This window comes from Myodes glareolus, chromosome 3 (assembly GCF_982192425.1).
Source record: "Myodes glareolus chromosome 3, mMyoGla1.1, whole genome shotgun sequence".
NCBI classification, from domain to species: Eukaryota; Metazoa; Chordata; class Mammalia; order Rodentia; family Cricetidae; genus Myodes; species Myodes glareolus.
This window is the reverse complement of record NC_142028.1, coordinates 108,174,413-108,201,371: the sequence shown is the minus strand read 5'-3', so window position 1 is coordinate 108,201,371 and position 26,959 is coordinate 108,174,413. Positions and strand designations below refer to the sequence as shown.

Below are 26,959 nucleotides of genomic sequence, written 5' to 3'. Positions count from 1 at the left end.
AGCATTCAAGCTATTGCTATACACACAGATGGGACTTTGGAGAAACAGTGGCATAGCTCAGAGTACACAGCTAATGGCGCTGTATGGACATGCATTTATGTCATCACCTCTAAGGCTAATTCTGTCATCGCAAACTCGATCTGCTCAGAGGGAGTTGTTTTTCTTTCCACAACCCTGTGATTATTTTTTCTGTTCTTTAAGAACTGAAAAGACTTGAAAATAAATGTATTTCCACACATCCTGAGTTCCAGAGCCCATTTAGAGGAGTAGCGGCCGTTTGCTGTCCTATGGAGACGTCTCACACCAAGCAGGTATATAGCTGATGGTAGAGCGCTCGCCTTAGAAACTTACATCTTCATAACTACAATTTTTTCCTGCAGAGGAACTGTAGAATAAATAAGTGAAAAATGAAATACGTATCAGCGGTTGTACCCCAAAATCCGGTGGCTCTCCTTTTCTGCACATAGCTCCCTGCCCCGCCTACTCTGCGCACCCCCTCATGCCCTGCAAGGCCACCACCCAGTAGCTCAAGAAGCACACAGCTAGCGGCAAGAAGGCCTTGATGAGCAACGCAAGGAAGCAAAACTAAGGATGGCCAAGAAGTTTAGGTCACCTCTCTTGACAGCAAAAACCTCACCATAAAAAATTGAGAGCACTGAAAAGTCGTTTTCCTCAACTCTGTGAGAGAAGTCTGAAGAAAGCACAGCCAAGTACAGGAAACTCAGCCTGCTGACAACTTTGCAGATGGTGCCGAGTTCTGCACGAGGAATGGAAGGGATGCTTTGCTCAGCGAAGAAGGTAGGAGAAGCTTGGGGGCTGGGGAGAAGTCTGGGCAATAATGCCTCCTGTGCCCAGGGTTATGGAAAACTGGAACGCAAGGCCCACCCTCATCGTGGGAAAGGACTCACTGAGATGGTGAGCGCCCGCTGGGCACGAACGTTTCTCCAAACCGCAGGTTTTTTTCTTTTCTTTTTTTAAAGCATGGTGTTTCTCATTACCTTACCACAAACATTTTAAATGAGATGGTTTCAAGGCATTGGTTTCATTAGATCATGTCTTTGATTGATAAAGAAATGTGTTTGTCCTGATTTTACAAATGCCTTGTAGGGTCCACCTCTAACATATTAGCGGGAAATTTGTCCCCTGCTTTATCTGAAACCTTTCACAGATGGCATCTGTCCTGTGTCACCTGAGGGCGTATAAATCTTTACAGATTGGCCTGTTTTGAATGATGTCAGCCCGAAAATAAAGCTGTTCACAGACTCCCACTGACCAGGCTGTCCACACTAAAGCTATATTGGCTTATTTGTGTAAAAATGCAAATTTGGTTGTGGAATTTTTCACAACAAAGGCAAACCATTTTACCCTTTCCACTTGTCACCCAAGACCACACAGAGAAGCAAGCCATTCGGGGAGAGGAGCGAGGGATGAAGGAGAAAAGTGCTTTCTGAGATTTGGGCTAGCGGAACCAGCATGCCAGGGCTGCAAGGGCTCCCTCTCCCCGCACTCCTGCTCGGCCCCCTCCATTGCTTATGTCCACCACTCCGCTTTTTTAAAACCACACTTATTTAGTTGCATATATGTGGGTGCGTGTGCAGGTATGTAGTCAGAGGACGCCCTATGGGACTTGGTTCTGTCCTTCCACCATGTGATTCCCAAGGTCAAACTCAGTTCTCAGGCTTGCCTTTGGGCACTAGGGTCCATTCCTTGGACCTATTTGTGTCTTTCCTCAAGCCTCAGGGCTATTTCTTGGAACTGAATACCATTTGCATGTAATGAGCTCCCCTTACCTTCAGAGTCTTTTATGTTTTTCTACTTCCCACCAGCCCGTCTTAGTTGTATCAAGCGTTTCCTTTGCCAGTTGTCTCCTTTCTGGCTAAGTTAGCAGCTACTCCAACTTTTTGGCTGCTTCCTTTTTTTGTCTCTTAATAATCCAGGCAAAAGCCTGTTGGTTCCTGCTTGCTGCTCATGCTAGGCAGGGCACGGTGTGATAATTCTGGCTTTCTCAAATCTGAAAGACCTTTCCCCCAGGGACAGAAGAATCTGCGACATTCTCAGCTGACAGAATTAGGTGAAAGTGATGGGTGACTGATCACATGACCTGGTACTGCATTTTAGGACACAGGTCTTAGCTGCAGCATCAGACTCCATGCTGACCTGGGAGCAGCAGGCCTGTGTGAGCTCTCTTGATACAGGGAAGTAAATTTTGCCGGCGACCAGAATCAGTGTCAAAGTGGGTTCACTCTAAGTCATTCTCTCCACTCTATTGGAGCCCAGTAGGCTGAACCCATAGCAGAAACTACCAGAAACTGTGAGATTAGACCCTGGAGTTGATTCAGGCTGCAAAGGTTGCACTAATTTGTGTGTTCATAGAAAGCCAAGGGTCTTTCTTTAATACGAACCCACAATCCAAGTACTACTTTCCACTTCCGTTGTGTCTGCCTGGCCTGGTCCAGTCTCCATCAGCTCTGCTAAACACAGCAATAGCCTCCTGACGGAGCCTGTCTTTTAAACATATCTCAGGACCATGGCTGGGATTCCTAGAAACGCTGTTTATGTCACATCACTTCTTTGCTCGGAATACCCCACGGTTTCTCATCTTCAGTAAAACCCGAACTCTTGAGGACAAGCCGCCCCGGCAGAATGCTGTCCATTCATCACTTCTCGGCCATTCACCTCCCGTCTGCCTTTGTTACTCTGCACACCCTTGCTTCTCATCTTGGCAGTTCCTCAATGAATCAGATGAGCCTCTTCCCCACTCCACCCCCACGAAGGCTTCTCTGATTGTTAGTAACTAGCCCTGTCTTCATTGCCCTTTTCAAGCTTCTGTCAAACATCAAAATTGCATGACACTTAATTGTCCCCTAAGAGGAACATTATACGCATCTCCCCGATTTGTTTTGTTTCGTTTGTTGTTTGTTTGGGGTTTTATTGTTGATGATGTTGTTGTTTTCAAGACAGGGTTTCTCTGTAATTTTGGAGCCTGTCCTGGGACTAGCTCTTGTGGCCAGGCTGGCCTCAAACTCGCAGAGATCCACCTGCCTCTGCCTCCCGAGTGCTGGATATATTTATCCATACAGACTATAGTTTAACTGGTAAAGTTGCTGTAGACTTTTGCTGACTGTAGTGGACTGAGTCAGGCATCAGAAAAGGTAGAGCTCTGTGATTTCAAAGATAACCTGGTCTACAAAGTGAGACATCACTTCAAAAAAAGAGGAAAGAACTACCATCATGAAAAACACTGTCAATCAATCAAGATGTCAGCCTGCCAGGCTAAAGTCATATGGAAAAGGGGATTCTTACTTGAGAAAATGCTTCCATCAGATTGGCCTCTGAAGCAAGTCTCTCTGACATTTTCTGGGTTAACGATTGATGTGGGAGGGCCCAGTTTCTCACTGGGGATCCTCCTCACTGCCATTCCTGGGCAGATGGTCCTGAGTTGTAAGGCAGTATGCAGCACTACTCTATGGCCTGCCTGGAGTTCCTGCTCTGACTACCCTGGATGGTGGGCTGCAGACTGTAAGATGAAAGAAACCCTTAGGATGTTTTATCTGTGATAAAAAACCCTAACTAACTAAGACACCAAGTCAACCCAACTGCCAAAAGTTATCAGAAAAGGACAGATGAACTCAGGATCAACAACTCACCTTTGACACTGGGATTTCTAGATCTGGAAAAGGCCATTTTCTAAGGCCTTTGGGGAAGTAGCTTCAGCAGCCAGCCAGCCTTCCCAGTCATCACCTTATGTAAACACAGGAGGAACTGTAAATCTCTCTATCCTGTGATCTCTAAGCAAATTGGGAATCTCTCCCACAGAGATCAAAGCAACCTTCAATAGAGTGGCAAGACCCCAGACAAAGCAAATGCCCATCGCCAGGGAATGACTGGACAGAGTCAACCTGCTCAGACCAGGAACTGTGATGTGGCCATATACTGCAATTAGGGGTGCACTTCTTGGCTTGGAATCATTTCCACAAAATGCTGTGAGTTAGAACAAAAGCAGAGGAGAATGTATGTTTTGTTTCCATTTGGTAAAACAATAAAAGCTGTACCTCTGTGTGTTCATATATGTGTATAAGAAAGAAAACTTTCTAAGGAGCTGCATTAGTTTGCTGTCTATTGTGGCAATAAACACCATGACCAAAATCAGCTTGGTGATGGGGGAGTATTTGACTTACATGTCTCAACCAGTCTATCATTAGAGGAAGCCAAGGCAGGAACTGACACAGAGGAGTGCTGCTTACTGACTTGCTCCCCCTGGCTTGCTCAGTTTGCTTTCACATACCACTCAGGACCACTTGTCCAAGGGTGTTACTGACCTCACTGGGCTCAGCCTCCCACATCAATTAGCAATCAAGAAAATGAACCCACAGACTTGCATATAAGCCAATGTTGTGGAGGGAATTTCTCATTTGATGTTCCCTCAGCACTTGAGTGTTGCCACAGCTCATTGATTTGCACTTGATAACTTTACATTTTGGTTAGCAATGTCTTAAGAAGACAGGCAACATAAATCAAAGTTTTATTTTATATACACGACTTTAGAAAGCCAAATAAACTCATCTTTGATATATTTTAAGATATTATAGCAAATACTGCCTTCATTTCTCTTATAACTTACTATCCATAAAAGCCAGAGTACATTTCCATTTTTCCTTTACAATCTTAAAGCAGAATGCATAATAAGAAACTGAATAACGAATTTCAAAATCAAGCAGAGGATAAACAATTGAAAGGGGAAAAAGGAGTATAAGAGTTACAATTTACAGATTCAACAACAAATAAATATATCCTTCAATTAACAGGATCTGTGAGATGGCTGCAGAGTCAGGAACTATAAATATACATGGATGCTTTTGTGTTTTATTTATGTTTTAATTAACGTCTGTAGGGAAAACACTCTGCTGTTTTTAGTTTTTCTTCTACTTCAAGACATGGTAAAGTGGAGAAGGGAAAAGACAGAAACAGGACAAGAAGAAAAACAGAAAAATAACAAAGACTCTCAAGCAGTAAGATATCATGGATGATGAAGGTCTATTATCTCATCAGACAAGATGGTGGTGATTGTCTTGTCTCTGGTGTAGTCCTGGGTCTGAATGGAGCCAATATCACTGACCAACACTCGACTAAAAACCAAACACATCCTCCATTTTCTTAATCTCAACTTAGGGCCAAGTCAGCTCCTCAGAATCCACCTGTTGACACCTTTTTATGTCACTGTTATGAACCCATGGTTCAAAGAGTTACTAGGGTTAATGGCTAGACCACTCAGGTGAGCTTAGAGCATGGCTCTGAGCCCCATCAGAATTAACTTTGCTTTGAAAAAAAAAAATAAAAGCAGATCCTGCCTGCTGGCATACAAAAGAGTTCCACAATAGCCTAGAATGGAGTATAATGGTAAACTATAGATTCAGGTAATTGTTTACATATTATTTCCAATGGCTGACTTACAAAATAGTGGCACAGGGTGAGACTATTTAGCATTCCCTGTGGGAGGACCCTCCATGGATATCTTTTAGTAGGCTGAGAATTATTATTATTAGAAGTAGCACTGTGAAGGCAAGTTTTTCTCTGTAAATCAATAACTAAAAAGAATAACTTTTATAAATAAAAATCAATAACTATAAAAGAGCCATCTTTTAGGCAATAGGGAAGTCAAAGGAATTCCAGACTGTAGAGGGCCCATTGGATGAATCACCTTATGTACAGCTCTTAGAGCTGTCACTGTTCTCCATTTTCCAGATTTCTTTTAATAACAAATACAGGAGAATTCCAAAGGCTGATTGATTCTTCAATATGCTGAGCATCTAGTTGCTCCAGTACCAGCTGTTCTAAAGCCTGGAGTTTCTCTCTTGTTAAAGGCCATTGTTTAACACATATAGATTTCTTACTTAACCATTTTAAAGGCTGGGCCGTTGGTACCTCTGAAAGTTTGCTAGTTGTTTTGTGTTTTTGCACAGCCTGAATGGTTAGTAACTATTTTTCACACCCACCAGCTTGCTTTCAACGGTCAGCTGTTCTGCAGTATTTCAAACCTCTCATGGCTCGCCTGCAAATCAGTACTGCTTTTCCTGACCATTTCCCACCATCGCTTGTCCTTCATGTGAAAACCATGTATTCTAAATATTCCTTTACAAGCTGATCCAAATGTGTGAAAATGTTCTGAAAGCATAAAATCACCCTGTGTTGGACGCTTATAAAAACCTACAAAGGTTTCCATATAGAAACTTTCCCCTGAACTGTCCTAAACAGAAAAAAGCAACTTAATATCATCTCACTGATATGAGAGACCTGTGTGCTTATATTTCTTCTCTGGTTGTGTGTTGAGCCCTGAGAGCAGGTGTTCTCTGCACTGATGGAAGCTTTTCTAGAAACAGGAGGAAGAGCAGTGGATTCCCAAGTCTCCCAGCTTCTCATAGAAATGGAAATTCCCAGTGATGCTGGGATGATAGCAGTGATGCTCGCGGATGAGGACCCACACTCACTGCCCTTCATCTCTGGTTTTATAGTGGCAGCTACATAAAACGTGGCAGTCAACTGCCCTTCCCTGCCTGGGTCCAGCACAGCCACCAATCACCTTTGCAGAATTTGTCGTTAGTTCACTATTCTTCTCAACAGCATGCCAAATACTTATTACCCCCTTGACTGAAGATGATTGCTAGTTCTTTTTATCCTCCGTGTGGATGAGGCCACATGGCTCACAGCTCTATCTGTCTATGGGGAACCTACTTATCATCTATCTACACCTATCAGCTACATCTGTCTGCTATCTATCTATCTGTTTGCTTATTTTGATGTAGAGTCTCATGATGCTGCACAGCCTGTCCTCAAACACACAGCAAACACTGCCTCACCTTCCCAATTACTGTGATTAGGATCATGTGCCACCATCTGCAACCATGCCTGTCTCTGACTCACAGTTAAGTTACTACTAGCACCCTAAGAACCCCTAAGAAAGAAAATAAACCAATAATAAAATTTTGTGTAAAAAATAGGCAGCTCATGATCAACCCATCCCACCCTCCCAGACATACAGAGGCTGTTAGATCCTTGGTGAGAACGGGAAGGAAGTCAACACAACTTTTTTACTCTTTTCCACATTAAAACCTTGCAAGTTCCAATTAGAGTAAACTTCAAAGCTGCCTTGGGGTTTTTATGATGTGTTTTTTAAATGACCAAAATTTTTCTGCCTATATTTTCCAAAATAATCTATATAAATCAAATTTTAAAGTTGTATAAACCTACAGCTGAATATAATTGTCCGTGTCACAAATGAATTGAATTCAAATCACATGTGGTATGAATTGGCCACCAAAGGCATTGAAATGTAAATCAGGAAGAGTCCTGAGGACAAACAGGCCATCTGGTCAGTAGACAAAGTCCTTCTCTGTGTGTAGCTAAGGAAATAAAGGTTTAGCAGGCCTTTGCCAGGGACTCTGGATCCTCTGTCCCCTTTTCCCTGAGGTAGGGAAGTCTAATTGCCCCTTGTTACAAGCCATCAGGAGTGAGCGTCCAAAATCTCCGAAGGTCTAAAGGTCATAGCCGCAGCAGCAGCAGCAGCAGCAGGAGTAGCAGCCTCTTTGTGGAAGAAGTGTTCAACTCAGGGAAGTTTCTTCCTTCCTCATGGGGACCTCATTGTGTTCCCTCCCACCCAGCCTTGAGCCACCTTCTAAAAAGACATCAGGAAGTTGGCTCTTAAGCTCCTAAGGGCCTCAATTGCTGCAGAAGCCCCAGGGGTGGAAAAGCTCTACAGTCTCACCAAACAAGGGATTTGCTAAGTGATTTTCTCAGAGAGACAAGAATAATAAGGGAAGAAAGAGCCTGAAATTTCTAAGGGATTTTTTTTCCTTTAAAGATTTTTTTTTAGTATGCCAATGTACATATGTGTATGTTTTTGCTAATAGCATATTCTTAATATGTTGATTTCTAAGATCCTTAAATGATATGTTTTTACTTTAAAAAAATTTTTATGGAGAAAGCAATGTTAAGGATTGCACTAACCTATATTTTATTCAAGTAAGAGTCTGCAATTATGAAAGGGTTTGTTGGTTTCAAGGCCTTTAAACCTTGGTTACAGTGTAAGGGGCCAGAGAATATACTAGGATGGGGGTAGGCAGGCCCCTTTGTTAGTTAGTGCTCTTAAAGTGACAGCCAGTTCTTCGATATCACTGCCCCCAGTGAAACGGACTGAGTACAGTCACCCATTGCAGTTTGGAACCATAACAGAGATCATTAAAGGTTTAAATGCTGTAGATAAAAGACCCTGGGGCTTATGAAGCAAACCAGGAGGAGTAAAAAGGTTTAGCACAATGTGAATCAGTGTAACAAAGAAACCAAGTGCCAGAGTCCTTATTGGGCAAAACCAGGCTCCACTAGCAAGTACAAGGTCAGAATGATGATGGCCTTGGATAAGTTACCTACTCTGTGTTTCTCAAACACATAAAAATCACTACCTACTTCCTAAAACAGTTGTAAAGAGAAAGCAAGGAAATGCATGGAGAGCATTCTGAACCACTCCAGTTTTAAAGCATGTGCTTAGTGTGTGTGTGTGTGTGTGTGTGTGTGTGTGTGTGTGTGTTTAACTGCTTAGTAAGTGCTAGGTTTATTATGATTATGAGGTCACTTTTTAAAGTCATAGTTTATAAAAATCAGAATAATAATAGAGACTATTTTATAAGCATGTTAGGGAAAATAAATGAAAAGATACATACAAGCAATAAAGCTCAGCCACTTTAAAGGCCTCGAAACCAACGAGTCCCTTTGTAATTGCAGACTCTTAAATGAATAAAATACAGGTTGGTTCATTCTATAGCACTGTTTCCTCTATGAAATGTTTAAGTAAACTAATTAAGAACACCGAATATAAAATTTGAGGATCTTAGAAATCAGCTAGCCCATATATTTCATTTTATGTATTAATTTATTTGCTTCCTCTGAAAATAGGTTTCTGTTTTAAATATAAAACATATGCTCATTCATTAGCGATGCAAAGAGATGTGCGGAAAAGATAAAAAATACACTCCTTAATGTCCACAGAAAATACTCAGGTTTCTTTGGTGACTTGTGTGTGTATGTGGGAGGGGCGTGTGTGTATGCATACAGTTTCATCCTTAACTGGAGCCATGTTCTTATAGCGATGCTATTGTTCTTTTCCATCAGCATGGTGTTCTATCACAAGTATTTTCCTTAGTGTTGAGCATACCTTGCTGTCTTACTTTTCACCTGTGCATTGGGTGCACTACAAGGAGGTCACGTCGCTCCTGTGTTCACTCTACGGCTGCATCCACATGGTTCCTGGGACAGATACCTAGAAACTCAGTCTGATAAAAAGCACTGGCTCCTGGCCACAGGGTAACTCTAAATAGGATAAAAACAAGTCATTTCTGCCTCCCCTTTGTATTTCTCCTTTACTTTGGTCAGACCCTGTTTGACTTGACATTAAGTATGTACTCATTCTAGGAATGTTTGCCTGGAAGCTGGCAGGACCTAAACAACCTCACCTGCATTGGCGTGTGCTGTGGGATAATGCTCTTGTCACTCGTATTGGTTTAATAAAACACTGACTGGCCAGTAACCAGGCAAGAAATATAAGTAGGATGACCAGACTAGGAGAATTCTGGGAAAAAGGAAGGCGGAGTCAGTCACCAGCCAACCGCAGAAGAAGCAAGATGAGAATGCCTTACTGGGAAAAGCTACCAAGACACATGGCTAGACAAGAATTACGGGTGAATTTAAGCCGTAAGAGCTACTTAGTAATTAGCCTGAGTAGTGGGTCAAACAGTTTATAGTTACTATAAGCTTCTGTGTATTTATTTGGGATTGAATGGCTGTGGGACAGGGCAGGACAGAAACGTCAGTCTACAGGTGTGTACGCACTCTAAGAGCGTCTGTCTAGAAGCTGGTGGGACCTAACAATCTCTTCTGCCTTCAAGGCTGAAGACACAGAGCTGTCAATCTCTTAACACTGCAGTCAGAATAAAACCTGGAAGGTCAGGCTAACCACCCCCATCCATGATAGACGGACTGTGTCCTGAGTAGAAGCAGTCATTTGTAGGAGTGATTGCATCACACCATATCGCAGAACCAGATGTGAGACAATAGTCAAGATGACCTTATCTTGACCAGGACTGCCTGATTACTCATACCTCTTGACCTTGCCCCAGCTGTTCTTCTGTTTAAACCTAAAGTTCATTGTTAGCACCTCGTAGACAAACTCAGGGTCATAGAACTCCTTTATTTGTTCCAATTTCCAAGGTATTGGTTAAACCTCCCTTCCCTGCTTTCCACTGATAATCATTCCTTCAGTAATAGGACGGTAATAGGACAGTAACAGGTAGGTAATAGGTATAATAGGAGGGGTGGCTGTGCCTGGTTCATTGGGGCCACCTGAGCCAGGCTTCAGCCTAAAACTCTGTCTGCATTGCTAGTTACTCTAACAATAGACAATGAAAATTCCTGAATTATAAATTAGTCCCTTCTCTAAGGTTTTTTCCTCTTAATGGATTCTAAGGGTGTAATTGTATGGCCAACAGCTGTGAACTTATTGACACGATTATGCCCATGCTTTCTGCAAAGACAACCAGCAGACCGCATCTCCGGCCCTTCTCACGGTGGCAGTACCATCTTCCTTCCTCATGCTCTGTCACCAGGATTTTCTCTCCTGGTGGTCCCCTCACCCTACAGAGGAACAGCAGTGGCACTTAGGAGGCTCCCCCAGCACATGGCTGCCAATCTCAGGCGGAGAACTCTGACACTCCAGCCATCGAGCCAATGCTCTCCCCGTGACCCTCTGCAGTTTCCACATCACAAGGGTCAGTCCAGAAATGTTCCTCTCGTCCTAGCCCCGCCCCCACCCTCTGCTCCACTCAGGGAAACGGGGAAGCACTCAGCTCAGAACTGTGGCGATAGAGCCTTCCTCCCCCTCAACCTCCCCGCACCCTTCGCTGCCAGGAGGCCTTGCTTAAAGACAAATACAAGAATCCACGAGTAGATGTTGTGTCGAAACAAGCAGTGTGGATGTGAGGCAAATAAGGAACAAGAGTTAACCCGGCTTCCTGAGGGATGGAGGCTTCATGAGAGAAGATGTACTACCAGGTACTTGATACTATAAAATGGAATCTGTTATCCTGGTCTAAGAGCAAATCGCTCCAACAGTTCTACCAAGCCTATCAGAATACATTTAAAGCCGTTTCTCCATCACTGGAAGGAGATTGCCCACATAGGCAGGCGACTGTCCAGCACTTCCTCAGCTGCACTGTGCAACCTGCAGCATCCTCCTTGCATGCCATCGGTGACGACACTCAGACTCACAGATGTCACCACAGACACCTTCCGAAGTGACCCGGTACAAAGGTGCGCTTCTGGTAACCGAGGAAGCTTGTTCATAAATGGCAAAAAATGTGATGTCGTTTGGTCCCTAGTCACAGGATGACAAACACGACGTGAAAATGGTTGGATTTGGGGGGGGGGGTGTCACAGCAAGGAACTCACAGCTTTCTGTAAGTGCAATCAACAACCTATGGCTAGGGTGGTCATCGGCCCTACAGGGAAAATCACTGTAGTTTTGCCAACGGACAGGATACGCCTGTCGAGTTGCCTTCTAAGCACCTGATTATGGCCATAGATGACTAGTGTTGTTGTGGGCTTTGCTCAGCTCCTTTTTGCCAGTCAGTGGTAACTGTAGAAACACAATTTGATCACAGTATGTGGACTAAGAGACCGCTCAATGCTCAGACATAAGTGGGGCATTTGTATCACTTCTCTCAAAACCCACGGAATGAAACAGAGTGGAAAGAGTGGAAGAGGCTGAGGAAGGGAGGCATGCCCTCAAACACTGACTTCCAGGCATGAAAGCTCATGACAGCTGTGATTACCAGCCCAACAGTCATGGAAGGGGGAGGGATCCCATGGTCCATTCCTCCTTGAGGATTTCTGGGTATTGATGATTGATGGTGTGAGGAAAGACACTGTCTTCAGTAGTATAAGCACTGGCAAGGCGCCCATGCTCTCCCAGATTCTTAGAAGCAATTCTCATGAAGCTCATTGGAGCAACAAAAATCTGAATGAAAAAGGAAAGGACGCAAGTACTCCTGGGTTTGGTGGAGGAGAACGTTTATTGTAGGTAGAGGCTGGGACATCTGGGGGAGTCCAGAGTGGACAGGACCAGACTGAGTGAGGCCATGTGGGGAGAGGGCAGGGGAAAGGAGAAGGGAGAGAGAGAGAGTAATCAGGTGCAGTAGCCTGGAGGCCAAAGGGCCAAAAGAGGAGCAGGTAACCAAAATATATAGATTATATAGGGAAGACCCTCTGGGGAGAGGCAGCCCAGTCCCTGGGCTGGAGAGTTCAGGGTAGAGGGGGATGTCAGCAGGCAGGGAGGAGGACAAGATAGGGTAACGAAAATATAAACATGATTGAAATAATTATGTATGTGTATACATATATAAATGTATAAGGAAGTCTATTATGGTGGGTAATTAACACATGCTCACAAAGAATTTAAAATAACAGAATTCTAGAACTAGAAGAAACGTCTTTACATTTTACACATAATCATCACCATGCTAAGTAAGCTTGTATTATTCATTTGTACCTGGCTCTGTTTGAACACATTTAATCTTCATAACAACATATGGATGGAGGCTATGATTATTCCCATTTTGCAGTTAAGGGAACAGAGAAGCAATTTGTTGAGCTAAATGCTTATAGTGTAGCTGGGATTCCAATCCCAGCAGAAAGGCCAACAGCCGGGAAGCTTGAAACCCGAGGGCTCTGCTCTAGCACACAGAGGTCTGCACAAGGAAGTGGGGCAGAAGGAGGCTCAGGCATCTGCCAGGGCGAAGGAACCAGTTCTGCTGTCTCACTCACTGGTGCAATGGGGTGTGGAAGTGAAGCCAGCGACCCCCTCGAGGGGATGGAGCAGAGCAAAGGAGCCACAGCTCTTAAACTGACAAACGAAATAGAGCTCTAATGGGATGTTTTCCCTGTTGAAGGTCTGAACAAAGTTTGGAAGACGTCTTAAGCTATAACTTTCTTTTTTTTATTTCTTTCTCCATCCTCCCCAGTCAGTATGTAACCCAAACTGGCCTCAGACTCCCATGCCATGGGCTCCTGAGAGCTGGGACTATTTGTGGGCCACCACGCTCCTCTAGCTGTTTTTAATAATTAAGAAAACTGTAAAGAAATTTCTGACTTGACATTACTAAAACCTGGGAGTGAGAGGATTTTCCCCTTGACGCAACAAATTGAAGGGAAAGAGAACACAGTCGCCGGTCAAAGATGCGTGAGCCTTTGATACGGCCATCGTTTCTTTAATCAAAGCCCATTCTTCTTCGGAGTTTGTTCCACATTATAAAATTAGACACAGTCAATACTTTTCATGGGTATAAAACAGTTCAGTGGGAAATTATCTAAACATGTCATTCAAAGCCTGTAATGTCCACACATGTGCATGTATGCACACACACACACATGTGTACACACACGCATACACACAAACTCACAAATATGTCAAGGCTCAATCAAGAGAAGTTCTCTTTCTTCTCCTTTCTATCCCAAACCCCTAAAGAAAATGTTCCTAAAAGTTAGTTTTAAAATTAGCACTGTAGGGCAAAAAGTGTCTCAGCTGTCCGAGTGCTTGCTTAACATGAGGGAAGCCCTGGGTTCGATTCCCAGAAATCCATAAATTGGGTGTGATGATATACCTATAATTCCAGCACTGGGGAGGTTGACGGAAGAGAATCAGAAGTTCAAGGTCGCTATCTACAGCACAGTGAATGGGACGCCAGTCAGCCTAGATCCTAGATGTATAAGACGCTGTCTCAAGAAAGCTTTTTCAGCACCGTGTTGTGATAGATACATGTCACTGAATATTGTCAACATTCGCGGAATGTATGTTAAGAATGAATCCAAACATAAACATGGGCCTGGGCTTGTCCTAACAGTTTGTCCATTGTGACAAATATCTACTCACACTAACACACAGAGTGAAAAATATGGAAACCTAGGTGGGGGAAGACAATATAAGCGAACTTCGTATTTTCCATCTTCTACTCACTTTCCTTTAACCTTACGTTTTTCAAAATCTAAAGTTTATTAATTGAATAGATTTTTCTTTATGTGTATGAGTGACTTCCCTGCTTGTACATATGTAGCAGGTGTGGCCCGCTGTCATGAAGAGCAACAGGTCCCCGGAACAGCAGTTAGGGATGGTTGGGAGCTACCGTGTGGGTGCTGGGAACCAAACCCTGGTCCTCTGCAAAGGCAGCAAACATTCTAGTCCTTTGAAGTTCATTAGCTTCTAACACTTAATCTGCTGAGCCCTTTAACATAAGTTAAACAGAATGGATTCTCCTCCGGTCCTGAGTGGGGCCAGAACCTTATCCATGTTGTGATGCTGGACCCTCAGCAACAGAAAAAGACAAGGAAAAAAAAAAGCAACAGGTTGGCCCTTCTCACTCCAGGGGTGTGGGGAACAGCTCGGTTTTAGCAGGTTTTCTTTTTTTTTTTTAATTTTCAGCATCACTAAGGTTTTAATTTCAACATTCTTTTTTTTAAAAAACAATCTTTTTTATTTTACATAAGAATCCCAATTTCCTCTCCCTCTTTTCTTCCTGTTTCCCCCAACTTCCCCCCACTCCATCCCCCATCCACTCCTCAGAAAGGGTGAGGCCTCCTATGAAGAATCAACAAAATCTGCCACATCACACTGAAGCAGGACCAAGGTCCTTCCCCCAACCCCCACTCTTCAATCTAGGCCAAGCAAGGCATCCCTCCCCAGAATGGGTTACAAAAAGCCAGTTCAAGCACTAGGGATAAATCCTGGTCCCACTGCCAGTGGCCCCATAGACTGTTTAAGCCACACAACTGTCACCCACATTCAGAGGGCCTAGTTTGGTCCTATGCAGGTTCCCCAGCTGTCAATCTGGAGTTAGTGAGCTCCTACACTCAGGTCAGCTGTTTCTGTGGGTTTCCCATCATGGTCTTGACCCCTTTGTTCATATTATTGCTCCTCCTTCTCTTCAAATGAATTCTGGGAACTCAGCCCAGTGCTTAGCTGTGGATCTCTGCATCTGTTTCCATCCGTTGCTGGATGAAGGTTCTATGATGACATTTAAGGTAGGTATCAGTCTGATTACAGGGAAAGGCCAGTTCAGTACCCTCTCCACTATAGCTTAAATTTTTAGCTGGGGTCATCCTTGTGGTTCCCAGGGGAATTTCCCTAGTGCCAGGTTTCTTGCTAACCCCATAATGGCTCCCTCTATCAAGGTATCTCTTTCCTTGCTCTCCCTCTCTGTCCTTCCCCCAACTCAACCATCCCGATCCCTCATGCTCTCCTCCCCGCTTCACCCCGTCTCTTCCACTTCCCCATATACCCAAATTACACAGGAGATCTTATCTATTTCCCCTTCCCTGGAGGATCCATCTATGTCTCTCTTAGGGTCCTCCTTGTTTCATAGCTTCTCTGGGATTGTGGACTGTAGGCTGGCTATCCTTGGTTTTATGTCTAATATCCACTTCCGAGGGAGTACATACCGTGTTTGTCTTTCTGGTTCTGGGTTACCTCACTCAGGATGTTTTTTCTAGTTCTAACCATTTGCCTTTTAGCGGGTTTTCTAGCTCCCTCCATCCCAGAGATCTAAACCTAAATGCCTGATGAATATCATCAGGTCTCAGTGGCCCTGAGTTTGTGCTCTCACGCTGACCTCACTGGAATGCACAGCTGTGCCAGTATCGATTAAAGCAGGCCCCGCTGCAGTGTGCAGTGCGGCTCACAGAGCCTAAAGGCATTAGAAAATGGGAAACATAATCCGCCTCCCTGAACAGAGCCTGGCTGGAGAGAGCACAGGGTGCGGCGTGTGGGGCAGCATAGTTAAAAACGATTCGATTTCTTGCTCAAAAACAAAATCCCCAATGCCAATCTTCCAAATGTCACAAGTCTAAAATAATCCAAACGTCTGATTTGATGTCTGATTAAATAAAGATAGGCGGGGGGGGGGAGGAGTAACATAGAAGAGTGATGTAGGATAACTGCGAATCAGACAGAATTATTTTAAGAGTAAATATGGAACAACTTTGGTTCAATGTATTTTGGGCATCTTCAAACAGGCTATATTCAAAATGCTGGTTTGAAACTGAAAAGATGGCTCAGTGAGTAAGGTACCTGCCACACAAGCGTGAGGATCCAAATTCTGATCCCCAAGCACCATGTGAAGCTCAGCATGGTAATGTCTGTAGTCCCAACTCTCTTATGAGACACCAGGCAGAGACAGAAGAATGCCCAGAATCATGTGGACCAGAGAATCTGGGCTGAGTCAGCTCTGAAGAAGAGACTGTCTTCAATACAGTAAAAGCTCAAAACAAACACGTAACTGTGTCCTCTGGCCGGCACATACGTGCCTAAGTGTGTACACGAACGGTTACACGCACTTGCGTGCACACATACAAGAACAAAATAAAACAGGAGCTGGAGAGGTGGTTCATTGGTTAAGAGCTCGGGCTTCTCTTCCAGAAGACCCAAGCTGAGTTCCCAGAGCCCACACTGGGCTGCTTGCAATCACCTCTAATCCCAGTTCCAGAGGCTCCGATGGTTTCTTTTGGCCTCCGCAGACAACTACACTCATATGCACATTCTGCCACACAGATGCACATCCATACACATAAGTTAAAATAAAATAAATCATTAAATAAAATGAATGCTGGCTCTCAGTGTGTCTAGCAAGTGGAGCATATTCACTCGAGGCACAGTGTACACAAACGCACTTCCCACTGTGGCATCGCTGAGCCCTCGCTGAAAGGTTCTTCCACGAAAAGTACCCTGACATGCCTGTCTCAGCAAGAGTTGGCCAATGACGCTGAGTTTTGCTGGGTTCCTTTGCTGGGTTTGCTTTGCAGCTCAGCCAGTGCCAGGGCACCATTCGTGTCCCCATGAGCCAGACGTTCCAGGTAAGCAGACCCTCAACTGTGAATAAGCACCGCTGTCCTAGCCTCAGCCCCACTCCTCTGCCCTGAAGGAAGTGGACAGCCTTCCTTCATTCCAAGGAATTTGAGCCTGCATTATTAATGACAGCAGGAACACACCAAGTTAAGAAAGCACTTCAAATGCCCACCCCTGATTAGTGGGTCCCACCTCTAGCTTCATGTTACAAATGACCCAAGCATCTTTTGTCGGTGTTTCTGATGTAATGTCTCTGGGTGGAGCTCAGTCATCTTAACTCAAAAGACCTGTTGGTGACTCTAATGAAGGAATGAGACTGGAAGGCCACAAATAACTGAAAACAGCATCTTCCTCTCCTGCGTGTCTAGGAAAAGGTCAAAGAAACTGTAGCATCCAAAGCTGGGCTCTTGGGGCTGAGAACATTCTCAGAATTAGGGAGTCGCCGGGCCAGAGTAAAGCAAGCAGGTGGGACTGGAGCTGAGGGTGCTACCTTGAGGACCAGTGTCAGCAACAGACCCTGTGTGCGATGACTGGGCAGGGCTGCTGCAAAGGTGACAGGGACAAAAGGGCTTAGACTGAGAGGGTAAAAAAGGCAAGAAGCTCCAAATCTGCCGTCATCAGGGTTACCTTTCACTGAGTGTAACGGCTAGTCATACAAACAAAGTTTGTACAAACTTGGTAGCTTCTGGAATTAGCGAATTGACAGAAAGAAATCTAATCGAAAAATCAGTCTAAAGTTTAACTAGAATTTTATGTTACCACAATTTAGTTTGCTTAATCACTCACTGCAAATCTTAAAAGACAAAGGCTATATGTACACACACAGAGAGACACACATGCACACAGTCACACACAAGCACACAGCCACATACGTGTGTACACAGACATACACATGTACGCAGACACACACATACAAACAAACAGTAAGCTTAATTACTCACAAGGCTAATGTTTTCCCTTGTTTTATTTTCCCCCAGTATATGGAAGGATCCATATGAGATGATAAACCATGATGATAATAGCCTACCGTCCCTCTCTATAGATCGATCTTGTATACTAGTATATGACTAAGTATTAGGCATTAGCCATGCCCCTAACTTTTTGACTGGAAAAAAGAATTTCAATATAAAATAATGTGTTAGCTGAGCTTTCTCAGCCTCGATGAACAGCTTTTGTCGAAGTTATTGTTGTTTAAATTAACAGAATTCTCAACTGCTCACACTCCAAGCACCTGCACCTCACTATGATGTTGTCCTAAAGCCTTGCGGTCACAGGGCTCTCAGTTCAGCCATGCATGATGTCTGTACACAGCCTGTGGGTGCCAAGCTGCTGTAAAACTCAGTGTAACCGTGTCTCTATGTCATGGGCTCACGTAGTTTTTGTTGGCTATGCTCACTGAAGGCAAATACTGAAGTGAACAAGAGTTAGGGCCCAGAATCCTCCTAGCCATGCTTCCCCCGGGCCCTGATTTCCTCACATACGGGACCTAACAACAAAGGAGCATACCAGACCACAGACCAGGAAATGTCTCTTCGTTGGGAGTAAATGAAGACCACCGTTCCTAGTCAAGCAATCCATCAGCCATCAATGAGCGAGGTCAGAGACCAGCTGTAACACAAAATGGGGCACAGGGCACCACACGCTGCGGCACCACGTGCTGCTCCCCCCTACTTGGGGCCATCAAATCAGCACCACGTGGGTTTTATGGCCACGTGAGAAAGATAAAATGTGTTCCATCTGGGACGTTTGAAAGATAAGACAAAAGTATAAAGCTAGCCGGAAGTCCTGCTTGAGGACACCAAGCTCCAGAACATACACTATGAGCTGATTTTATAAGTGGAGCTTTGTGTGTGGCTACAGGTTCCAGTCTAGTTTATTGCTCCACAGTGTCTTAACAATCTGAAGGACCAGCTAACACCCAAAGGTGGTGGCTACATGGCTCTTTGCTTGCTATTTAAATAGTTAAATGGCCACATGACTCCTACCTCTCTACCGATGCAGCACCCACCCCCCCCAAGTCAATTTTTAATTGCCAAATGGCACCTCCAACTGCAGTTTTTTTCCTCATCCCACGAAGTTAAAAGGCTGAGGGCACCGGCCACTTTCATATTTAAGGAAAACCATTCCAATAAACACTGTGTGGATTCATTCAGATCTATTGTCCAAAAGCAGACAATAAGTCAGCAGAAGCCACAGCCAGCAGATTCAAGGCACGCTCCGTGACATATGGTCAGCAGTTGTCCAGTTCCACAGGAGGAAGGAAACAGTCAAAGACGAGAAAGCCAAGTGAACGAAGGCAAAGAGAGCAAGGGGAAAGTCTATCACTGGGTCTGCAATTTGAAACCGGTCATTAGGACTTTAACTGCTGGGCGACTGGTCATCAAGACACATAGCCTTAAGTGATGCTGAGTTCCTGTTAGGGGCCAGATTCACACGGCCTGGGCAATTACTGCTTCTGCTCTCCCTGCCACCCTTCACATTTGTTAACTCCATTGAAATGCCTCCTTAGACGCTCTAAAACCCAACTGACCCCCTCAGACGGATTTTTCTCTCTGCCCCTGTAGACCATATTTTTATTTAAATCCATCACAAGACATTTCTTCTGTGCTTCTATTTGTCTATGAGTTTTGAAGGTAGAGGAGCTAAGCTGTCTGTGGCAGATAGTAGGCTTTCAATGAATGGACTTAAAAAATAAAGTCAAGGGCTGGAGAGATGGCTCAGAGGTTAACAGAACTGAGTGCTGTGCTGGAGGTCCTGAGTTCAGTTCCCAGCAACCACATGATGGCTCACACCTATTATAATAAGATCTGAGATCTGGCGCCCAGAACACTATATACATAATAAATAAATTAAAAAATAAATGAAATTAAGAGTTCAATAGTTATTGTGTCTTGAAGGTTTTGTCAAAACAAGAAAACCTGCTGGGTGGTGGTGGCGCCCGCCTTGAATCACAGAACTCAGAAGGCAGAGGCAGGCAGGGCTCTGTGAGTTCGAGGCCAGCATTGTCTACAGAGGGAGTTCCAGGAGTCAGGGCTACACAGAGAAACCCTGTCTCAAAAAAAAAAAAAAGAAAAAGAAAAAGAAAAAGAAAAAGAAAAGAAAGAAGAAGAAAAGAAGGAGGGGGAAGAAGGAGAAAAGAAAACACATGATACAACTTAGATCCTGCCATGATTACAGGTCACAAAGACACTGAATAGTTCCTTTCCTAAAGACAGGGAAGAGAGAAGAGAGAGGGAGGGAAGGAGAAAGAGAGAGAGAGAGAGAGAGAGAGAGATCATTTCTCTTGAGAGACATCTGGGATCTGTCTCAGTGCTGCTTTAAGTCCCCAAACAAAGCTGTAGAAGGCAAACCTATCCAAATCACAGACAGCACAAATCCTAGTGGGCCGACTGCTGTCACTGAGGACATAACCTAGATCCACAGCCTTGATAACTGTGGTTGGAATGATGGACTCAAGCCAGGGCATTCAATAAGCAAAAATGTGTAACTCTATATATCTTCAAAATTAACTGCATATGTATGAGAAAAAGCAGACCTGTTTTGGAAGTAATTATTTGAGGAAGGCAACCTTACCACGGCTGTAGGACAGAGAAACAGAGAGAATTAGGGAATGGTTTCACTTATTTCCATCCAGCGATGAGAAGGGCTCGGCCCCCTGTCAGAGGGAAGGAGTGGGGATTGTGCGCTTTCTGGGTTCCCTCCCTTCTGGGTGTGAGATTGACCCCTGACCTCCTCTCTAGGCTCTTCCATTACCACCATCTCCTGGTCACTGGCCTGCTGGTCAAGTATGACTTTTGTCCTTCCTTAAACATTACCATCTCAGCTCAGAGCCTGCCTGCTCGGGGCAGCCTCTCTTCCCACTGCCTCGCTCACCTGGCCAAATCCTATTGATTCCTCCCAGATCTCACTCTCTGCTCCCATGGAATCCAGCAGTGCTGGGCCACTGCAGGCATTTCATCACTAGTTGAAGGTTTTTAAAACAAAAGTTTCTGTCTTGTCCCCTGGCCTGGAAGCAGCTTCAAGATAAAGGTCACACTCTTCTGCTTACTCAAATTTCTCCAGGGTTGGCCTGGGTGCTGTACAGAGAAACTCTACAGTGTAAATCAGTTAAATAACTGACTCCAGGGGAATATCAGGGCTGGAGGAAAAGTGTTGGTGGGGCAGGAGAGAGCCATGCTTTGTGTGCGTCAATGGCTCTGTCTTTCCATTTGCAGACAATCCAGACTTATGATGCCACAACCCAGAGTTTCAGATTCTCAGACATTTCTCCCTGAAACTGAAGCGGTTGTTACAATAAAGCCAAATGCAAAGTAAGAAGGTGGTCCCCTTTTACACGTATCTGAAACGACTTCTCTAACTCAGGAGTCAGATGAGTCAGAAAGATGAAATGACTGTCCCAATACCTTACCAGTCACTTCTGAGATAGAATCCAGGGCATTGGTGGGCTAGTGACTGCTCCACCCAGTCAGAGGGCAGTGGTGGGCTAGCGACTGCTTCCCCCAGTCAGAGGACTCTGGAAGAAAACCATCTATTTCTCTTCTCATTTCTAGTATGTTTTGCAATTCACCACATTTTTGCTCCTTTCCAGTCTTTGCACCTGTATGAGCCCTCTCTCAAATAAGATTCATCACTGCAAAGACCACATGCAAACGTCCAGCAAGGTAAGTATTAATACCCTCTGTTTCACTCTCCAGGTAGCTAGCTGACTGGCCTGATTGAAGTTTCAGATCCAGGGACCCTGCAACCTGGGTTGGAACTTACTCGTAACATATCCGATGGCTGTGGCATCAGTGTTATCTCTCGGTTTATAGAGTGGAACAGAAACATTAACCATGTTATCCCAGAGCAGGACATCCACAAAAGACAGAATTAATAGCTACATTGTCCAGGAGTAGGGTCCTCACAGGGCGCTCACAGGAAGGAGGAGCCAGGCTTCTACGGTATGAGAGGGAATGTTCAACAGCTTTTCCACATTTGTGCCAAACTTCCCCTGGGGATTTCTACACCTTCTGAGGTCTTCCTCACTTTGCAGGTGCCGCCCATTTCTTGTTAACAAAGGAAGAATTGTGCTAAGGAGGAAAGCAGACCCTGGGATGAGATGTCAGGGCAGGGGCCTCAGGACACAAAGGTCTGTGTGTGTGTGTGTGTGTGTGTGTGTGTGTGTGTGTGTGTGTGTGTGTGTGTGTTTCCTTAAGCGAAGACGGCAGAGCATCTGTAGCCACTGGGCAGCTGATAGCATTTGATAGAAAGCAGAGCTGAGTCCCAGGGTGCAAGCCTGCTGTCAGTCCTGGAATGTTTATCTGCTCCCTGTCTCTAGGGGCCAGACAGGAAAATGAAGTTGAGAGTGCAAAGTGGCCTGCAACCTGAGCAACCTTCGAATGATGCCCGAAGGGAGCATTTCTAAGGATCTTTTAATACACATTCCCAAATATCACCAACCCTATGAAAACAGACAACCCTAAAGGGGAAAAAAAAAACACAAACAAACAAAACAGCCAACTGTGTTTGCCTTTTGTGAAAACTTCCATTGAGGGGCAGGAACACTGTAAAGTGTGTGCTTCCTTTGCCAGATCCCAGTCCACAGCCTGCATCAACTTCCTATACACAGAGTGTCTCAGGCTGCTGGAGGCTATGCGGGAAAACACATGGCACTCCCCTATCTCGATGGCCAAGTTTTCAAGTCCTTTGAAATAGAGCTGTTGTCACGGAGGTAAAAGGAGCTACATGGCAGACAGACAACCAAGATTCCATCTGGGAGTGGGGGCTTTGTTTGCCTTTTGTTTTCCCCAGCACCTTCTGTTGGAGCCTCTCATCAAGATGCACAAAAGCTGGGGAGCCTCCTGAGTGGAGGGGTCAGGTTGCAAGCTGTGCACCATGGAAGTCACAAGCCCCGTTCAGACCACCCAGCTCTCTCTCTAAAGAGTGAGCTACATCAGATTCCGACACGATAAGAGAGTGAGGCCTCCTGTGTGACCTGGCCCAGAGAGACAGCCTTCCTAGAGAGCCGCTTGGTCCCCTTGTGAGGGGTGGGTGTTCGCTCCGATAAGAAGACACTAGTGATCCCGGTCCTGGTGAGAGTAAAATCTGGAAGATGCAATTAAGATTTTTTTAAAAAAAAGAAAAGTGGTAAAAATAAACCCTTGAGTCTATCCCACAAATAATGCTTAAGAGATTTCACACTTTATGTCTGCATTTAGAAGACAGAGTTGGTCAATGTTAGAATCACATCCAAACTTGGGGCTGGTGTGCAGCTTGTAAGCAAGGTTGGCCTTTGACCCTAGCGTGGAAGAGAAAGGAGGAAACTCAGGGGATCTACCTCCTTTACTAACAGAGGAAGGGGAGGTTAGAACAAGAAGGTGCCAGCCTAAGACTGGCTGCCAACAGCTGAGACTGGACACACAGTGGGGACAAGGTCCCTGCTCATGCCGTCTCTATTGGTCACTTTGGAATCCTTAGAAACTAGCACTGAGCCTGGAGGAGGACAGAGCGGGAAAGGGGCCTTGACAAGCACACCCTGGTTGCTGTCTACTGAATGCCATCAGATGCGAGGTTGACTCTTCTAGCTCTAGTCTGCTGTCACACGAGGACTGCAGCATGAAGAGCCACTTCCTGTTCAGTCACCGAGGGTTGGCCTGAGACATACTTAGTTTCTAGGAATAGGATCCTGTGCTCTTCCAAGAAATCCAGCTTCATTCGGCCCAACTTACTCCAGCCCAGCTCCAGATTGGCGAATAACACCCCCAGAGATCAAGTGTCCAAGACCAGCCTCGCTAAGCCCTGAGGGCCAAGCCGGCTGTGCAGACCAGCATCTGGCAACATATCATCCCAGTACCTGCACACAAATCACAGTCACTCGTGGCCACAGGAAGGCAGATCGTACGGACAGCAGGGGAGGACAAGGGCTAGAAAGCCCTGGCTTGGCAGTCAAGAAGGCAAATTTATGTTACACGTGAGTCCTGGTCAGCATCAACTGAAGCTCAGGCTTATTACTCAGACACGGAGTTTGATATTAACTAAATACATGACTTTAAAGAATTTAACTCCCTAGAACAGTGTACGGCAATGTTTACTCAAAGGCAGTATCACCTGCATCAGCTAGACCTGGGAAGATTCCTGTTCCAAAGGGGACTGGCGTTCTCTCTCTCTCTCTCTCTCTCTCTCTCTCTCTCTCTCTCTCTCCCTCCCTCTCCCTCTCTCTCTCTCTCTCTCCCTCTCTCTCTCTCCCTTTCTCTCTCTCTCTCTCTCTCTCTCCCTCTCTCTGTGTCTGTCTCTCTCTCTGACTCTCTCTCTCTCTCTCCCCCTTCCTCTCTCTTTCTCCTCTCTTTCCTCTCTCTCCCCAGTCTTGCTACACTGCCCAAGTTGGCCTTGAACTTGTGATCCTCCTGCTGTAGCCTCCCAGGTGCAGGGGTTACAGATGTATGACCCACCAGCTTAGATTCTTATCTATATTAAATTTTGAGAATTCAGAATGGAGAGAAAGGGCAGATTCAGCTAGAAGTTACACAGAAGACATTTTATCAAAGTGACAGGCACGGGACGCCAGCATGAAACTTCTCCAGCTTCAGAAGAGTAAGGGAGGGCCATGATTTTGCAGAGCAGACACCTAAGGAGCACCCACTCCTTCCTTGGGTCTGCAAAGCAGCCTGGAAGAGGTTAATCTCCCCAGCAACAATGCCATCTATAAACACCAACTAGCCCTTGAAACATCCTTTCAAAGCCACATCGCTCATCAAGACTGAATGCCACAGTAAACAGAACAAAGCGAAACCCAGAAACTAAAGTTAAATGCCTTAAAGGTGATGTCTGTGACCGGGATGAAAACTCCCAGAAATTAGTTACTTACTCCAGCACTGAAGTGTCTGGACCAAACCTCATTCCTAAACTGCTGGAAGCCTAAACCCCAGTCACACTTCAGAACAATGAGTTCCTTGCCTCCTCATCTGCCTTTCATCCCTACAAAACAAGACTCATACTTTGAAACAACATATCCAAATGTAACTAAGCTATTCAAAAGTTCCCGAGACCACCCATGCTCTAGAGTCTTAGACCCTGAGGCTATTACCTATGCTGTTAATTTTGCATCTTTTCTTTTAGTTATTTCCTTTAGCTGAGAGAAAAAAAAAAACTCTTAACTTCAGGGAAATCCTCACAAAAATGTAAAACGGTTATTTCCTTACGAGTGCCCTGAGGGTGGAATCAGAAGAGTTAGGCACGCGGAGGCGTTTGGTTTGGTAACAGGCAAGTGCCCGCCTTCTGAGTTAGCAGAATTAGTTTTGCAAGCTGCCCCGCAACCTTCTGCTCACTGCTGCTCCCGGCTTTCCACCGCTGGGGCACTCTGCTAACAGAACCTTCATTCAAGAGCAGACAAGCACCGGAAGCGGGTACTTACAGGTGGTGGTTTTCTTTCCAAGCCAAGAGCTAGACACCCTGGGACGTGGATGGCTGGTGGTCCTGACCTGGTAATCGAGTTTAAAGAGTTTTCAGAGGAAGAGGGAGAAAAAACATCCCAGTCAAGGAAGGGAGCTGAAATTCCAGTCTTCCAAGTAAGCTGAGGAGGTTTTCTTGGTACTGAAAATCCATTAAGCCACACAACACAAATAGGTAGAGACTTGGAGATTCCTAGACACACACTGTTTGCTGGTCTCCTCCAAAGCCGCTGCCGTGGCTCAGGAAACTTACTTCCCCAGCGCCAAGTTTCTGTACTCCCCAGAGAAGGGCGGGTTAAGGAAGGCGTGGCAAGGATGCCTGCGACTCTTTGCAGGGAGCCCGACCCCCCTGGCGGGGAGCCTCGGCTCCCGTCCCTTCTGCCTGCTAGCTGGTCAGCAGGGACAAAACTGAGCTTTTGTTAATAGGTCGGTTGCTTCTCTTCCCAGCTTCCTTTCTCACTATCACCGCTGGCTGAGCTGAAGCAGTCTCCCCTGTCAGGACACACACACACACACTCACACACACGCAGGGATTCACTCTGACACACGTGCAGGCAGGCTCATGCTACACTCACATACACATTCGCACAGACTCTTCAAACACACTTTTCCCTGCACTCTTTTCCAGGACGCAGTTCCAGCTCCGAAAGGTCGATATTTAAATTCAGAGGCCATGCTCAGCTTTGGGAAGGGGTGGGGGAGGGGACTGGCCCTTTTGAACTTTTGTCATGGTATTTAAAGGAAAAGATGCAAGAATGGATCTTACATCTTGGATTCTAACTTTAAAAAACACTTAGCTTTTCATTTATGCAATACTTGATGCGGCTGCCAGTTCAGGTACATGACCCGTGGGGAGGTGCACCTCTCTTAAAAGCAGATCTTTCGTCTAATCTCGGGATCCCGTGGGTAAAGGGCTTAGCGACTATATATGAAACTGCCTCCCTGTGTTTGTTCCCACCGGAAGTAAAAGCAGCCCACTTTCTGGCTGAACTTCTCAAGGAGTCATAATTGAGAAGTCAGGGCAGGACCTCACTTTGGGAAACAGCCTGTGGAGACTTGCAGAACCCTTAGCCCAAGGCAAAAGGCATTGCAAACCCCAAAACACAAGGGTAGTTTGAGGTTGGGAGTTGGGGGTTGGGGAGACAAGAGAGGGTCTGGGAAGGAGTGAATAAGACATAAATATACATGTACCACAATGCGATCAAGAATCCCATTGTTTATTAGGATAAAATGTACAGATTTAAAAATAGATAAATCCAATTCCACATGGACGTGCTGATACGCTGCTGCCATGCCTTGCCCCTTCCTAATTAGGAAAGCAGGGGTGGAAAAAAAAAGAATGGGGGGGGGTGGTGGTACATGAGCAGAGGAGGGAAGGAAGGAGAGGGAGGTCAATAATGAAAAAATAAAAAATGATACAAAAGAAGAGAGAGAAACAATTTTGATTTTTAAAGCATGGTTTGTGGAAACTTTCTTAATAAAGGTGTATAACATACTTACTCAGAGTCCTGGGAGATTCAGAATCTTTAAGAAGCCTCTGCTTTCTTGCAGGACTGTGAGAGTAAGCAGGTAGTAAACCTGAATAATCAAGTAAGGGAAA

General features: G+C 45.1%; 1 protein-coding gene across 1 annotated transcript in view; it reads right to left on the bottom strand.

Annotated features, from left to right (window-relative positions):
* Positions 1-25,952, bottom strand: part of Frem1 (FRAS1 related extracellular matrix 1) — a 148,883-nt gene extending 122,931 nt beyond the window's left edge. Inside the window, exon 1 of the mRNA XM_048452996.3 lies at positions 25,323-25,952. The gene's annotated coding sequence lies outside the window, so the exon portion shown is untranslated. The remainder of the gene's footprint in view (positions 1-25,322) is intronic.
* Positions 25,953-26,959: the final 1,007 nt, after the last annotated feature.